Consider the following 16,900-nt stretch of genomic DNA (forward strand, 5'->3'; position numbering starts at 1 on the left):
ATTCTTACATTGTGAACATCATTAAAATAATGAAATATGAACTACGCGATAAGATTCCATGGATTTAAAAATTAATGCAGTTTTTCCTGAAGATCAATAATACAAATAGGCTTACCGTCTCTACCACAAGTTGCCGGTACGTTGATCGAGTGATTACTGATAGTGTTTCCTGTTGACGTACACTGCTTCGTCGGGCTGCCCGGGTGATAGAAGACGGATGTGGGATCCGTCTATACAACCAATGCCGGAAGGGAATCCCCGAACCCGGAAGAAGTCATAAGTCGCTCGGCGTCGGTCTTCGTCGCTGGTTGAAAATTTAATGAAACGGTCCTTAAAATAGCGTCAACGACAGCGGTAATAACCCGAGAAACAGTAGCTATGTCAACGCCGAAGGTGTCGCCGATAACCCGTAGAAAATTCCCAGTAGCAAAGAATCGAAGAGTTATAAGTAACTGCTGCAGTGTTGACAGAGACCTGTTTCGTCGCGTCTATCGTCGTAAAATAGGGTTCAAGAGGTCGAAGGTCTGTCAAGGCTCTGGGCAGAAAACCTATACCTTCGGCGCAGTTCGTCGTCATCAAGTCAATTCGTTTTTAAGTCAATTCTTCGAAATCGTCGCTTCGTCTGTGTCTAAAATAAAGTACGACCGCCATGTTGGTCAGTAGTCCATGTGGTAACCAGCATCTAACCCAGCTCGCAGAGGTGGGTTAGAAATCACCGCGGTAATATGGCGGTTAATGTCAACGTCGTTTATATACAAACCGCCGAGACGTGGTAACCACAGCGGTGCCCGCGATCTTGCGGTTACCGTGTGGTTAACTTGTTTATACAATTGGCTGCAGAAAGTTGTAAACGCACATTAGCGATCAACAGTGCACGTCTCAACTGAAACTTTTTTAATATAACGGATATAATTTTGCAAGTTGCAATTTAATTTTAAAAGGTGAAAGTTTTCCGGGTTAAACCGGAATTCCGGTGTTTGGATCGCCGCCGAGGCCATTTTTTTCAAATCGCGTAAATCCGTTCAGAAAATAGGCTAGCAAATTCCAGTTTAAGTAACTCAATTAAAACCGCCCGCAATATATTCTAATTAACCTGGGCCCGTATTCAAAACCACCTAAGGAAAAAAAAATAACCTAAGGTTTTAATTTTGCCTTAGTTTTTTTCCCCTTAAAGTCATATTATGGGCATCTAACAGTACATAGGTGTCGATCGTAACCGTTGTTTATTTTTTATGTTTTCACTCCATATACACTTATATTTGTTAATGAGGCATCAACATACTAAAACAATATCCCGGAAAGAGAAAAAATATTCCATTTGAATATCAACCGTACTTTCGATTTGACAACTGACGACAGAAATGATTCGATGTACGATGTGAGTTCATTCTTTTCAGCTCAATTTAACAGTGAAAAATGCCAATAATATCACTTTAAATTTGAGGAAATGCCTCAAGTCATATTCACTAAACTCCTAACCTTAGAAATACGCTTTAGGTTTACCGTTTTTCCCCAAAAAATTAAGGGACACATACACCTCCCTTAAGTCCAACGAAATCACCTTAAAAATTGCGTCGTAGTAGACGAGTTTCAGTGGTTTTCGTCATTTTTGACCAAACTCCATCCCAAAGGTATGTTTTTCTTTGAATTGTACCGCCGTTCTCAACACAGACCGATATGCATTCCAGTGACTTTCAAAGTCCGGTTTTGAAACAGTATACCGGAAGTTAAATTGTTGTCATCTAACGCGAATTTCATGATAACAATAATAATTAGATTTTTGTATCATTTAACGTCATTTCTTTGTATGCATCAAATATTTGAAGAAATGGAAATGATATGACACTAGCAGGCTTTATGTACTTGTGCCTGGGATGTGTTTACATATTTGACATTGTGGTTATACTGTATCGCATGTCAGATTGTGTTTATCTTTCCCTCTTGCAATGTACGAATGTGTGTATCAACTCGTAATTATGAAGTAAGTGCAAACTATTTTTCTGTTAATTTTTTTATTTGCTTTTTCATGATGGCCAGACGTTTTATTTATAGGGTAGATATACTTGACAGTCTACAAAATTCAGAACTGATTGAACGGTCCGTTTGGAGAGACATGGGATTTTTTTTTTCTTAACGATAAACTTACTCCTTTAATTGCACCGACAAACAAAGATATTTTGCTACATCTACCATTCAACTAAATGATGGAGATGTCCACGAGGTTTCACAACCCACAGTTTCACGGGTTATAACACGGGGGTTACAGAAGCATTGACTGAGCCTGAAATTGTTAGACAGTTCATATGTCTACCGACTGCTCCTGGAGAAATCCGCCGAGAAAAGGAGGACTTTTACAACATTGCAAGATTCCCAAATGTAATTGGGGTAATCGATGGCACACATGTCCAAATTCAAGCCCCACATGTGGATGAACCGGCTTATGTGAACCAGATTGGACACCATTCCATAAACACGCAGGTAATGTTGTTATTTTCTATTGTAAACATAGCAATATAATTTATTTAGTTATTCGACTTTGTGAATCGGTTTCCAAAGTTTTTTTAAGGTTTAATCATTTATATAAATGCATACAGTTTATGATTTATTCTGATAACCTTTTGTAATACGCACAATAAACATGCATATTTGATTTAAAATTCCATAAAAATTCCAATAATTAATTGGGAGCCAATTAAACATTATTCTTTCTTATATTCTCTATCTATACTGAAATGCATAAATTTCGAATGACATTTAAATATAACTTATTATTTGTTGTTCATGTGTTCTTCCAATATAGAATAGTGAACATGATGATGATGATTATTACTTGTACACGCAGTCTTCATTTTGGTTAAGGTATATTTCAGTAGTAACGATACCTGTAGAGAACAGCAAAGACAACAACACATCTACCAAATTCGTCTGATAGTGATTTTTTTTTTCAAATTATATGCATGTTTATATATACAATTTCTGTGTATGAAATTGCATGTATGTTAATTGCAATAATAATGTTTTTATAATTCATTCCTCACCTTCTTTTCTGATTAAAGGAAACTGATTTTGACATCGCAGCACTAAAATTAAATATCAATTATAGACCGATTTAAAATGTAATTTCACTTTTAAACATGTACAAAATCATTTGTGCATTATTTCATTTGTATGCCCCCTTCGAAGAAGACGGGGTATATTGCTTTGCACATGTCGGTCGGTCGGTCTGTCGGTCCGTCCACCAAGTGGTTTCCGGATGATGACTCAAGAACGCTTGGGCCTAGGATCATGAAACTTCAAAGGTACATTGATCATGACTCGCAGATGACCCCTATTGATTTTGAGGTCAAAGGTCAAGGTGACCCGAAATAGAAAAATGGTTTCCGGATGATAACTCAAGAACGCTTAGGCCTAGGATCATGAAACTTGATAGGTATATTGATCATGACTCGCAGATGACCCCTAATGCTTTTCAGGTCACTAGGTCAAAGGTCAAGGTGACCCGAAATAGTAAAATGGTTTCCGGATGATAACTCAAGAACGCTTAGGCCTAGGATCATGAAACTTGATAGGTAGATTGACCATGACTCGCAGATGACCCCTATTGATTTTCAGGTCACTAGGTTAAAGGTCAAGGTCACAGTGACCCGAGATAGAAAAACGGTTTCCGGATAATAACTCAAGAACGTTAATGCCTAGGATCATGAAACTTCATAGGTACAGTGATCATGACTCGCAGATGACCCCTATTGATTTTCAGGTCACAAGGTCACGGTGACCAGAAATAGTAAAATGGTTTCCGGATGATAACTCAAGATCGCTTATGCCTAGGATCATGAAACTTGATAGGTACATTGATCATGACTCGCATTTGACCCCTATTGATTTTCAGGTCACTAGGTCAAAGGTCAAGGTCACAGTGACCTGAAATAGTTAAATGGTTTCCGGATGATAACTCAAGAACGCTCATGGGTACGATCATAAAAATTAATAGGTAAATTGATCATGACTTGCAGATGATCCCTATTGATTTTGAGGTCAAAGGTCAAGGTCATGGTGACCCGAAATAGTAAAATGGTTTCCGGATGATAACTCAAGAACGCTTATGCCTAGGATCATGAAACTTCATAGGTACATTGGTCATGACTCGCAGATGACCTCTATCGATTTTGAGGTCACTAGGTCAAAGGTCAAGGTGACCCGAAATAGTAAAATGGTTTCCGGATGATAACTGAACATCGCTTATTCCTAGGATCATGAAACTTAATAGGTAGATTGATCATGACTCGCAGATGACCCCTATTGATTTTCAGGTCACTAGGTAAAAGGTCAAGGTCACATTGATAAAAACATATTCACACAATGGCTGTCACTACAACGGGGAGCCCATATGGGGGGCATGCATGTTTTACAAACAGCCCTTGTTTTAAATAGTGTTATAAGTTCAAGCTATCATCAATTGTGTATTTGTATGATTGCCTTGAGGTACACGTGGTCATGTTGTTTTCAGCATCTTGCTGAACATCATCGCTGTAAGTATATTGACAATATGTTTGTTTTCAACATATTTGTTTCAATAACTCAAATGTGTTGTTAAATTGTAAGTGTTTATGTATTCAATTGTGATTTGTATATCAATTGTCAAAATATTGTGTTAAACATGCACGTTCATTACTTTACCTGTTGACATGTTTAGATGAGAGAAACTCTTAATTATAAATTGAAGTGTATTGGTTGTCTTAATTGTTCAATTTATTAAGTAATTAAATCACATGTGGTTATGCATATATGATGAATGAGTCACTGTCGTAATTTGTTTATTTTAATGAATTTAAGAATAAAACAAATTTATTGTTCAAACACAAGACAACAGTACTAATTTTGTTATTAACACTTGCAATTATATTAAGCAAATATCATTTATATACTGTATTAACAAATATAGCATTATTTTAAGGCTAACATCTAAGCAATTCAATTATGGTATGCTTAATTGACAATATGTCAATACGTCACTGAAAGAACTTATTTTAAGAGTAAATGTTCTACTTTTTGTATGCATTTAATGTTACTTTTAACCAATTACCGCATATCAGTCAATTGCAAAATAAACGAATCTAGGCTGCTGAGTCCAATGCCCATTATGTCCACTCCCTCTGTTCCTATCACGTTCATAACAGCCTCAGTGAGGATGGTGCATTTCGAATTAAAGTGAGGGCTGCCTGTAATATTTTTAGTATTATACAATAATATGTACTCAACGAAACGTAATAAAAAGCAAAAATTAAACACTACAAAGTCATACTTTGACAGGTGCACCATCAGGAGAGAACTTTTAATACAGAATGTGATTCTTTGTGTATTGGAAGAAAACAATTGTCTGTGAAACATAAAAATTGTACTATAATAGATGCAAACATACATAACAAGCACAAAAATGAACAACACAATAAGTTCATTGTCACCATTGTTAAAATTTAACAGTTCTAGTTAGATTTTTGCAATTATGGTCACAAAGAAATGCCTATATATTATTCATTGCCGTTTTATTAAAAATATTGTTTTGACAAACTGCATTAACAAATCATGTTTATAGACGTTAATAGTGAAATAATTAAAAAAGTTTATGTTGAATAATATTACTTTGAACATTGCTGAAAGATTCTGACAAATTAATATGGTCCTTGCATGTTGTATAGTTTCCATGTTATGCTTGTAATGTTGTTTTATATAAATTATTTAACAAATACATCAACTTCCACAACAATAAACAAAGTTGTTTCTTTTATACTTGAGGACAGGACTTGCCTTTCCATTTTGGGGGATTCATGTATTTAACAAAAATTAAAATAGGTGAGACATTGTACAATGAAAAAGGGTGAGACATTGCACAAGGTAAAAGACACAAGAGATGTGTTTGTCAGAAACACAATGTCCCATATTGCGCCGCTTTGAAATAAAATGTCAAAAAAATCATTTGGCAAGTTTAGAAGATATCTCCCTGTTAAAGCTTTTTACTGCCATTGGATTGTAGTTTTTGCCTTTGACCTTGACCTTTCACCACTCAAAATGTGCAGCTTCATGAGATACACATGCATGCCAAATATCAAGTTGCTATATTCAATAGTGAAAAAGTTATGAACAATGTTTAACGAAGGGTAAAGTTTTAGGAAAGAATAATACAAGGATCTTTGACCTTGACCTTTCACCATTCAAAATGTGCAGCTCCGTGAGATACACATGCATGCCAAATATCAAGTTGCTACGTTCAATATTGCAAAAGTTATGAAGAAACTTTGGTTAAAGTTTTGAATTTTTGTATTGACCTTTGACCTTGAAGGATGACCTTAACCTTTCACCACTCAAAGTATGCATCTCCATGATATACACATGCATGCCACATATCAAGTTGCTACGTTCAATATTGCAAAAGTTATGAAGAAGGTTAAAGTTTTGGTTAAAGTTTTGAATTTTTTTATTGACCTTTGACCTTGAAGGATGACATTGACCTTTCACTACTCAAAATGTGCAGCTTCATGAGATACACATGCATGCCAAATATCAAGTTGCTATGTTCAATATTGCAAAAGTTATGACGAAGGTTAAAGTTTTGGTTAACTGCCAAAAACAATATACCCCCGATCTTTCGATCCGGGGGCATAAAAAGCCCTAGTTAAAGTTTCATATCAGTCAATATCAGCATGCGCTGATGATCCTGGTAAATCCAACTTTGGGTAGATGTTAAGTTCTCCCATTTTATCTCCAAGTCACTCCCTTTTCTGTTGGGACCTGAGCTATTTGCATTAAATGCAGTCTCCACATTTAGCCACATTTCTTTTTACACAGAGCTAGACATTTCTGAATAACAGACAACACAGAACTAAACATATATACATTGTGGTGGGCTTTCTCTGATTTCAATGTCATGTTAATGAACACTCTAATGTGATTTTTATGTATAATTTGGGGATATGTTTCATCCTTTTTTAATATTATATCCATTTTGATTACATGCTTATCCAAATCAATAATATCAAAAAAATTATTTTAAATTAATGTAAGCATTCCCTTTTATATGGGATACATAATAACATATTGTGTCAACACAATAAAAAACAAGAGCCGTGTTTGTGAATAACAATGCCCCCAAATGCGCCGCTTTGAAGCCATATTTTTTACCTTTGACTTCGAAGGATCATATGGACCTTTCACCACTCAAAATGTGCAGCTCTGTGAGATACACATGCATGCCAAATATCAAGTTGCTATCTTCAATATTGCAAAAGTTATGACCAAGGTTAAAGTTTTGGGACAGAATTACAGACAGCCAAAATGACGGACAGACAGGCCAAAAACAATATACCCCCGATCATTCGATCCGGGGGCATAAAAATCAAATTAGATACAAGGTAATATACTTTATTCTGTGAAACGCATTACAAGCAAAACATTTTATTTTTAGTTACTGTGCACTAAAGAATATTACAACAATTGTATTAAATGCATTGATCGTCTCAATGAACTTTCATAAAATGAATAAAATCAATGGCTTAATAGTTAATACAAATATAAATGTCAATACAGTGATTTTTCTTCCCTAATTGGAAAAGGACCTGAACCATACCAATTCAATAGGAAACATAAGCGCGAAAAATTCTTCCAATTCGGAATGATAGGGTTTTTGGATTGCTTGGTACCAAAAATCAACTCAAATATTAATGCAACTGTAAATTCATTTTGGCTTGATATGTTCAGTTTAAGTGCTCAATGTTGTTGTTAACTTGCAGATAATGCACTTTTACGGAACAAAATTGACAGAATTTGCCTTCCTTTTGGGAAATTTTCAGACAGCAATTGTAATTAATATTGCATTCACACACATCACTTTTTCGTTTTATGCATATACGAAAAACATTATATATATATATATATATATATATATATATATATATATATATATATATATATATATATATATATATGTTTAATTAAAACACGGCTGGTAAACCTATGTCTGTCCAGTTTATGCCTGGACATACCGAAGCTCAAATATTCTTCACCCATCAAATGAGCGAGGAGGGTATTCTCTTGCAAGGTGAAGTTGGGCGCTCGTTGTTTCGCCATTTTTTATATATCGTCTGCATTCACTTCCGTGCTTTTTCCAAATGTGTGTACATGTATGTTGTTGATTAAGAGATCGACGACAACAGCATAAAATCGATACAGATATTCTGTGACAGCTGTTTCGACAGATGCCGGAAGCGTCTCTTACATTATGTACTTTTTATATGAATTAATCATCATCTTCAAGTAATATTAAGAATTTTCTTATCAACACATTTACCCGCTACTAACCTTCCGCCATTTTGCGAGCACTTTTCAACGTCATGCTCTCAATATAATAATATTTTTGGCTTGACAAATCAAGTTATAGATTATATATTTCAAGTATTTAAGGATAAATCTTACCTTAGATGATACCTAAGGACGTCGATATGACTGAATCACTGCAGTGCGGACCATGTCGAACATGCCGACGAAGGGCTGAGTTGATGGTGCCGAAGGCAACGGAGAACAGCATTGGTATTAGCTCAGAGCCCAAGGTCATGGATTGCCAACTAAAGCAACGTTTTTACGCGAAGAGCAGACAATTAACGAGTTTTCAAAGCTGTTTCGAGAGGCATTGCATCTCGGACTAAACGTTATCATTCTATTTTCAGAGCTGTAAATATTCGAAAGAGGCCAAGCCTTACCGGTGCCCTCATTGCCAGAAGATGGGTAACAAGGGTAGAATCAGAGGGCATGTGATAAAGGAACACATTCCGTTAGACAGGGTAACGTATCACTGTAATTTTTGTGCATTTAGGTGCCAAGATAGGGCGACTCTCACCCAGCACGTGACGAGGCACGTTGCGGAGGAGAGAAAGTTGGGCCGTGTCAACTACGGAGCAATTCTCCGGAAGTCGGAAAAATCGATTATTGTTACGAAAGTTAACTTTATACCCTGCTCAAACGACTCAGATACGGAGGATCCGTTTGAAGATCAGGGGGCCACGATTTAAGAGGCTAAAGGGCTTCCGAGGTGACCAGATGTGGCAAACAGAGACAGTGGACATATAGTGGTGCAACTACTTTCCCAATAGTTCCGGCTCTTCAAGGCTACCAGCTGTCGTATCCGGTACTGACGAGTCCGGCTAACGCGCCCTTGAAGTCTGCCTTTCAGCCGTTGCAAGTGCTTACGCAAAATGACCCGATGCAAACGAGCCACGGCTCGTCAGCGAGTACGCCCATTCTGGATGCGACGCCGTTCATAGGGCTGACAGACGAATTTGAGAGGTTCTTGGAAGATCCGCTCCGAAGGACAAAGCGCGGGATTCCGTCAGGCGAGCACTACAAAACGAAATGCAGACAATGCAGTGAAACAGGGTAAAGTTCTCATACAAGATGCTTCCGATTTTTATGCCTGGGCAACTCAGAATGAACAAGGTATTCGCTACGAGTTTGTAACAGAAGAAGATTACAACTTGACTAAGATAAACGTCGACGAAAGAAACAGCAAAATAAAACCAGTAAAGGGATGTATGAAAATTCATGCAGTTGTTGGGACAAACGATGGAACAATAGCAGTCAGAAATACCTCGTGTGCTTGTAGTAACTGCTTCGATGGGTCATTCAATATAAAATAACCTTGTACGTGGGAAGAGAATAGAATTAAATTAAAAGGGCAAGCAGGTAAAGGCATAAATTTGACAGATTCTAATGAGAAGCCCAATCAGTCGTGTAAGCCAGCAACAGTGGACAGCGTACAAATAGTACACGAAGTAATTAATGAGAACATTGAAGTGAGTGTAAACTCTAGTAAAAGTCAAGAGGATATACCTTCAAAGCATAATGACATGACAAGCGAAAGGGCACCGTTTGATATGGCAGCAGAAATAGATGGCCAAAACAGACAAAACGATTTTGATATCGAAGTGAATAAACTTGTTGTTGCAAAATATGATGACATGTGTTATATTGGAAAGGTAATTGAAGTCTGCGATAAAGACAATACGGTCAACATTACTTTCATGAGTGAGAGTGGCAAGAGCAAAGGAAAATACAAATGGCCTATAGTTGAAGACAAAGTATGGTTGAAAAAAGGTGATGTCGTTCGATTGATCCATAACCCTATACCAACAAGTAAAACTGGGCGAATGTTTACCTTTGAGCAAGACATTCTTCAGATGCTTTCAATTAATGTTGGCGACTGTGCTTCCGTTGCAGCAAGTTGTATATTGAACATTAAGCGGGATAACTTACGGGACAGAACTTTCTTTTTGTATTTTTAGGATCTATCACAACATACGAAGGACAGTCTACCAAGTCTACAAAACTTTAATATTGATTAGCATTTTCCATTAAAAACTTTCATTTTGTATTACATTTCCAGGTAGGAAATATTAATGATTTATATTTTTCCAATTTGTTTAATCGCCATGCGGAACATATATAGAAATAAATTTCGATAAATATATTTTAAAGAAAAAAAATATATACGTAATTGTTGTTTCGAAATGGTAACATATGGTTTACGATGTTTAATTGCAAATGTTAATACTGATGTGGTTATAGATAGCAAGTAATCACACATTTACACTGTTGTAACCAACGGGACGAACACATGTCATTTACGGGACATCTGAATTTTATGAACCAACTTGTGTAATCCTGTAGTTACCGATTTGAATTTCGTGCCAATGTTTCTCAATAACGTTTATATAAAAATGCTAAGGTGTTGCACTTGTAAAAATTGTGTGTTCATTGTTTTATTTAAAACGGAAATGACCGCATTTGAAAAAAATAAATAAATAGTTTTCTTTCAGTCGTATTGACTTGTTCGTCATATATATATATCGTACGCCTGTGGTGACAATACCATTTAATTCTATGTCTTATAGGTCTTACTGTAAGTTTTACACCAATTTGGTATGACTGTTACTTCATATACATCCCCTGACTTCGTGCATTTGCTTCTACACCCTTAATTGAATACATAGTCGTATTTAATTAACTGTACTCAACATGAAGTGCCCTATTAAAAAAAATATAAATACGTAAGTGGTAAAATTTCAAATGCTGGTTATTAACACCTTACTTGACAAAATTAGGTAACTTCCATGACATTTTATTGAGATAAAAAAAACAAACATTTTTATGCTGATAGTCTACGTTTACTGGGAATGAGTCTTTAAAGGCTGATACAGACCGGGTCACAAATTACTAACTTAACCACAGGACATATACAGAGAGAAAATATCTTAAAAAGTTATTTCATTTCTGTACATACTATATGGTTAAGTAAATGCATAGCTGTATAACAAAATCATTTCTAAAATTGAAACTTGTAATGCATTTGGAGTGAAATATATATATATATATATATATATATATATATATATATATATATATATATATATATATATTACAGAGCTACAGATAAGCTGCGTATTTGCGTAAATACGCAATCAAAAATAGGTGGATACGCAATTTTTCGAAATCTGTGCGTACCGGTACGCAAAACAAATCGCCAATACCCAATTCTAGCCGCCTTCTGTGCGTAATGAAAAATCCCGTTTTGTTTTGGCCGTTTTGACTCGAGTCTTAATCGACAAGCGCTTGTTTTATCTGGTAACGTATTTATCAATCGTTTAGATGATAACACATGCGAGTCAAACATAATGGCGTCTCAAGGCAGACGAAAAGTTCCGCAAAAATTACAAAACATATAGATTTCTTTGTCGTGGTAAATAAATCTAAATCTAAAACAATTGCAAAGGGCATAGTTAATGACATTATTAACTCCATGTGTTGTTCCGTGGACATCTGCGGTAATATTTTAGATGAACTTGTTGATGGGGTGCACAGAGGGCTGGAACGGTGTTGTGATAGTATAATAAAGTGTGTTTAGACCGAAAATGCCAAAAATAATTTTTAATAAAATAATAGTTACAAGTGTTTTAACTAAAAAAAATATTTTCTGACAGCCATCAATCAGATATGTTTAAGCTCTCCAAAATAAGATCTTCAGTGCCTTGTGCTGAAAGATGTTATTGTTTATTGATAGAGCTATGTCTTAGCTACGTCTAAATGCCAAAGTGGTTTATTTGTATTCTTTTTTTGGCAACGCAACCGGACTCTGATGACTGTCAAGAAATAAAAATATTTAGTTGAAACCCGTGTTGTTATAATTATATTCAATTTTGGTTTTGGGTATTTTCGGTCTAAATACACTATATTAGACTATCCAACCACCGTTCCAGCCCCCTATGGTGGGGTGTGTTGTGTTTCCAAAACGAAAGTACTGGCCCATATTGGAACAAAAAGAAGTAGAAAGGCATTCGATGAGTGGATGAGTGGGTTGAGAAATTCCATTGTTGATTTTGGTAGCAAGATGAAACAGCCTTTACTGCAATTAAATACATAACAGTGACTTTTATGTAGGTACGGTTTTGAGAAGCTTAATTCGTGTTTTATTGCAATTACCCAATTTACTTGTTTGTTTTGGTACAAATACCCAATTATTTTTTATATGAGCGGGCCAATCACGTGTTTCTTTACCCAATTCATTCTTATTTTAAAAGGTATTACCTAATTACCCCAAAAAGCTTATATGTAGCTCTCTCTCTCTCTCTTCTCTCTCTCTCTCTCTCTCTAAATATATATATATATATATATATATATAATAACATGTATTGATTATGTTCACGGAATTGTTTTAAATGTACAGATGCCCAATCCACATCGTCAGCTTCTGTGGTCATCGAATCAGGACCAAGTATTGTCGAGTCTGTGCCTGAGAATGCAAAGCCAATCATGCAGCAGCCTCATTTTACCCTGGACAATGACATTGCAAAACTGTTTGACGAAGACTCTGATTGTGATTCTGATGATGGTCTTGACTTTCACGATGAAGAATGCAACACCAATCGTGTTATGTCGTTTTGTTTTGAGGCTGATTAGAAAGTGTTTTGTTTTACTTTATCAAGTGTACTCAAACACAGGCTGCGCATTCTTTGTGATAAATATGAGTTACACTTTACTTAATTCTTCAGTTATAAACTCAAGCTGTTCGGTCAGGTGAATTTTTGTCCGGACAGGCTAACTTCTCCAGCAGCCTTTCCCGTTGACAGGCATTATTTGGGACTTTTCCGGAAGCCTGCACATAATAGCATTTGAACTAACACAACAATGAAATTTTAATACAGATTCCCCGACACCGTCTGTTGTCCAGTCAAAGGCACCATTGTCTACTGATGTGGGCAGCTCTAAAATGAAGGAAAAGAACAAAGGTTAATTATATATTTTTTATCCGAACTACTAGTTAATTATGTAATAGTAATAAATGTATGCATTACACTACTTAAATTTAATGTAACTGAAAAGTAATATAAAAATAAATTGTGTGTTTATTTTGTTTCTATTTCTCAAAAAATGATATACTCTTCTAAATAGACAATCAGCTATAAAACTAAGTTATCTATAGCTGTAGATTAGAGATATTGGTGATAGTACACACCAATATAATTGTATTATTCTTTAGCGATACAAACTATATTATTTGTAGATACTCATAAATTATTACTGTTGGTCAATGTTCACACATAAAACTATTATATAAAAAACCATACATTATTTAAACATGTAGCTTCTTTTTAGTCTAATTTCTACACTGACACATTTATAATGGTATATGTACATGCTTTTATTTTCTATTTTCATATGCTGTAGAAATTTTAACTGTGCTTTATGTAGGTGTGAGTACCCAATGCTAAATTGAATGGTTAATGTTTTAAACAAATAACATAATATTTTACTAATGTACTTATGATTTTTAATGTATAAATTACATTTCAGTGTCTAAGAGAGCAAGGGAAGCTGTGGAAGAAGACCCGTACAGTCTCGATAAAAAACGTATGTTGCTGGAAATTGTTCTGCTAGAGCAAAAGATTGCTCATGACAAAGAACTGTACGAGTTGCGAAGAGATGATTTCAAAAGATCAAAGGATACATTTTGAACGTAAATGAATATATAGACTTAACATAGAAAAATCAAAAGTAATTCTGTAAGACACAATAAAACAGATATTGTACATTATGCAATTTTAAAGTTATGAAATGGTTTCACAATAGTTGTATTTCTATCAAAGCTTCAAATTATGCTTGATAAACACAACTAAAAAATACGTTTAAGATTCGTCCGATTCTGAAAAAAAGTGAACTATTAAAATAAAACCAATCCACGTCCGCATTGTTATCCCTAAAATCCAGAGAGTCTAGCTAAAACTGGTGTGAAACATAGGAATAACGTCCCATGAGATGCGTCATTTATTGCTTAACTAATTGAATGAAAATACAAGTACAGTAAGCTTGTTCTGTAATAAATGTTAGGGAAGGCACACAATAGTATAAGTAATATAAACGATAACACGTGGCAAAGTTGGGCAGGACGTATATAATCGGCCTTAGCCACGTTATGGCCATTGGGCCGTTATGTCGGACGCGAGCCGACTATAAACGTCCGGCCTAGCTCTGCCGTGTGTTATTCTTTCAATATTACATATCCTTACTATAAATAGTAACAAAATGGCGTCGCGAGCGGGCCGTTCGCCATATAATATGGCGGGCCAATCTGAATTATATCGGCCCGCTTAGCCGGGGCGATTTTTGATATCGGAAAAGACTCGGATAGCGCGACGTTAACGACGATGACTGACGAGTTAATCTCTAAAAAAGATGGCGGCGTCAGAAAAAAACGCTAGTATCTTTAGCAAATCGTTAAATAGAATATGACGCAAAAATACAGAATAGTGAGAACATAGAGAGACAGAAGATAACTAATAAGGATACATATGACTTTGGTGCAACCAGAAAAAAAGAGAACACTAGAAGAAAAACGCAATCTGATGTACAATTCCGCGAACGGCTAACGGTCGAAGGCGAACCTATAGATTTCGAACACATGGAGACGGCAGCCTTTGATATGGGCATGGCAAGATCTTTTTTCAGTCTAAAAAATGCCAAATGAACAACGACCTTGAGCCAGGCACTTTAAAGGGTATTTGTTTTGTGTAATAATGAAAATAAACGAGTAAAGACCTTGAGCCAAGCACTTTAAAGGGTATTCAAATAATTATACCCAAGATACTTAAGTGACATAGACATCAGGTCTGATCAGCGATTCAAGCATTCCAGGAATGTTCTGCGGGCCAAGGCCAAAAACGCGAAAGAAAAGGGACTGGGCAACAAAGCCATACGATATAATCCATTTACTCCAGAAGAGATCCATATCTTATACAAGAAAAGGCGCCTTGGTAAAGGTATGTACAAATTTTCGTGTAAACTGCTGATTTCGGTCAGCTTTGTTCACAACTGCCTAACAAAAAGGGAAGTCACTTTGATTTATGTATATTTCGCAAACTCCACATTTCTTACCCGTATAAAATATATCGTAATTGCGACCGTGTTGTGTGATTTCTACTCAGTAAATGAAACATGAGATATCATTTAAAATTTTCATAATGACATACAATAATTCAGGAGTAGTAGTAGATTTCCGAAGCATTCGTCTTTTAATTAGCATCGAAGTTAGTATTCGTGTGTCATATGAATATACATCGTTGCAGGATATTATCAAAGCGCTGAAGAGACTGAAGTTGTTCCCTGTTGTATAATCTTAGACGCACCTGTTTTCAAAATTATGTAACAGCTTTTTGTATCGCAAGTTTGAAATGAACACATCCCATTCAAATTTATAAAGAGTGTATCTTTAAGCGCAGGTTGAGATGTGTTTTTTTTCAAATCATTAAAAATTTATATTTTTAGATTTCCACAAGGACCAGCTGTTCTGCTTGTCAAGCAGGAATTTTTCAGGAAATGTCAGCTGCCGAATGTAGTTGGAGCAGTTGACCTTAATCCCATTATAAAACCTGCTGAGTCTGAGGAGGCCTATGTGCAGGAAAGGATTCCATGCCATTAATGTGCAGGCTGTCGTTGATGCCAACATGAAGTAAATGTAAATATAGTATTATGATTCATTATCATAAACTAAGATATTGAAGAAGAGACATACCATAAATGGTTGAATTAAAGTGATATTATTGGAATCTAACAGTATATGCTATGTTTATAGGTGTATATCGCAACCCTTGTTAATTTTGTTTTTTTGTTTGTTTCATTGAGGCAACTTATTATATCAATAGAAAATGGATGTCCTGCAATTCATGTAAGCTAATCATACAACTTAAAATTATTGAAGTTTAAGAAAAAGTAATGTATTCACTTTAATATAAATACACATATAATATATATATATATATATATATATATATATATACACACACACTTTTGAAAAGAAACACACTTTATGTTTAGCAGCTAAATCATTTTAGATTCCCGATTGAAAATTGCGCAATGGCACTCTCGAAACAAGACTTCTACAGGCGTTGTAGAATTCCATACGTTCTTGGTGCTGTTGATGGGACTTTGGTTCCAATTCTAGGCCCTTTCGAAAATAAAGAGGCATATATTTGTAGAAAGGGGTTTCAGGCCCTCAATGTTCAAGCTGTTTGCGATTCTCGAATGAAGTATGATTTATTTCCTTCATTACAAAATTATACTTATATTTTACTATTTTTTAAGCAACTGAGACATAGTTTTTTGTTATGAGATTTAAATAATTATCATGTTGATGATTTTGCTGTCGAGAAAAACATAAGCATGGTTAACCTTTGATGATCATTGTCTGTCCTTGCACCGTGTTGTCAGCATGTGAACAGTAGATTTCCGAAGCATTCGTCGTTTAATTAGCATCGAAGTTAGTGTTCGTGTGTCTTATGAATAGACATCGTTGCAGGATATTATC

General features: G+C 35.5%; 1 protein-coding gene across 2 annotated transcripts in view; it reads right to left on the reverse strand.

Moving 5' to 3' along the window:
* Nucleotides 1–16,900, reverse strand: part of LOC127873977 (actin, cytoplasmic-like) — a 387,026-nt gene that overhangs the window by 155,534 nt on the left and 214,592 nt on the right. The window lies entirely within an intron of this gene.

Source organism: Dreissena polymorpha, chromosome 3 (genome assembly GCF_020536995.1).
Source record: "Dreissena polymorpha isolate Duluth1 chromosome 3, UMN_Dpol_1.0, whole genome shotgun sequence".
Classification (NCBI taxonomy): Eukaryota; Metazoa; Mollusca; class Bivalvia; order Myida; family Dreissenidae; genus Dreissena; species Dreissena polymorpha.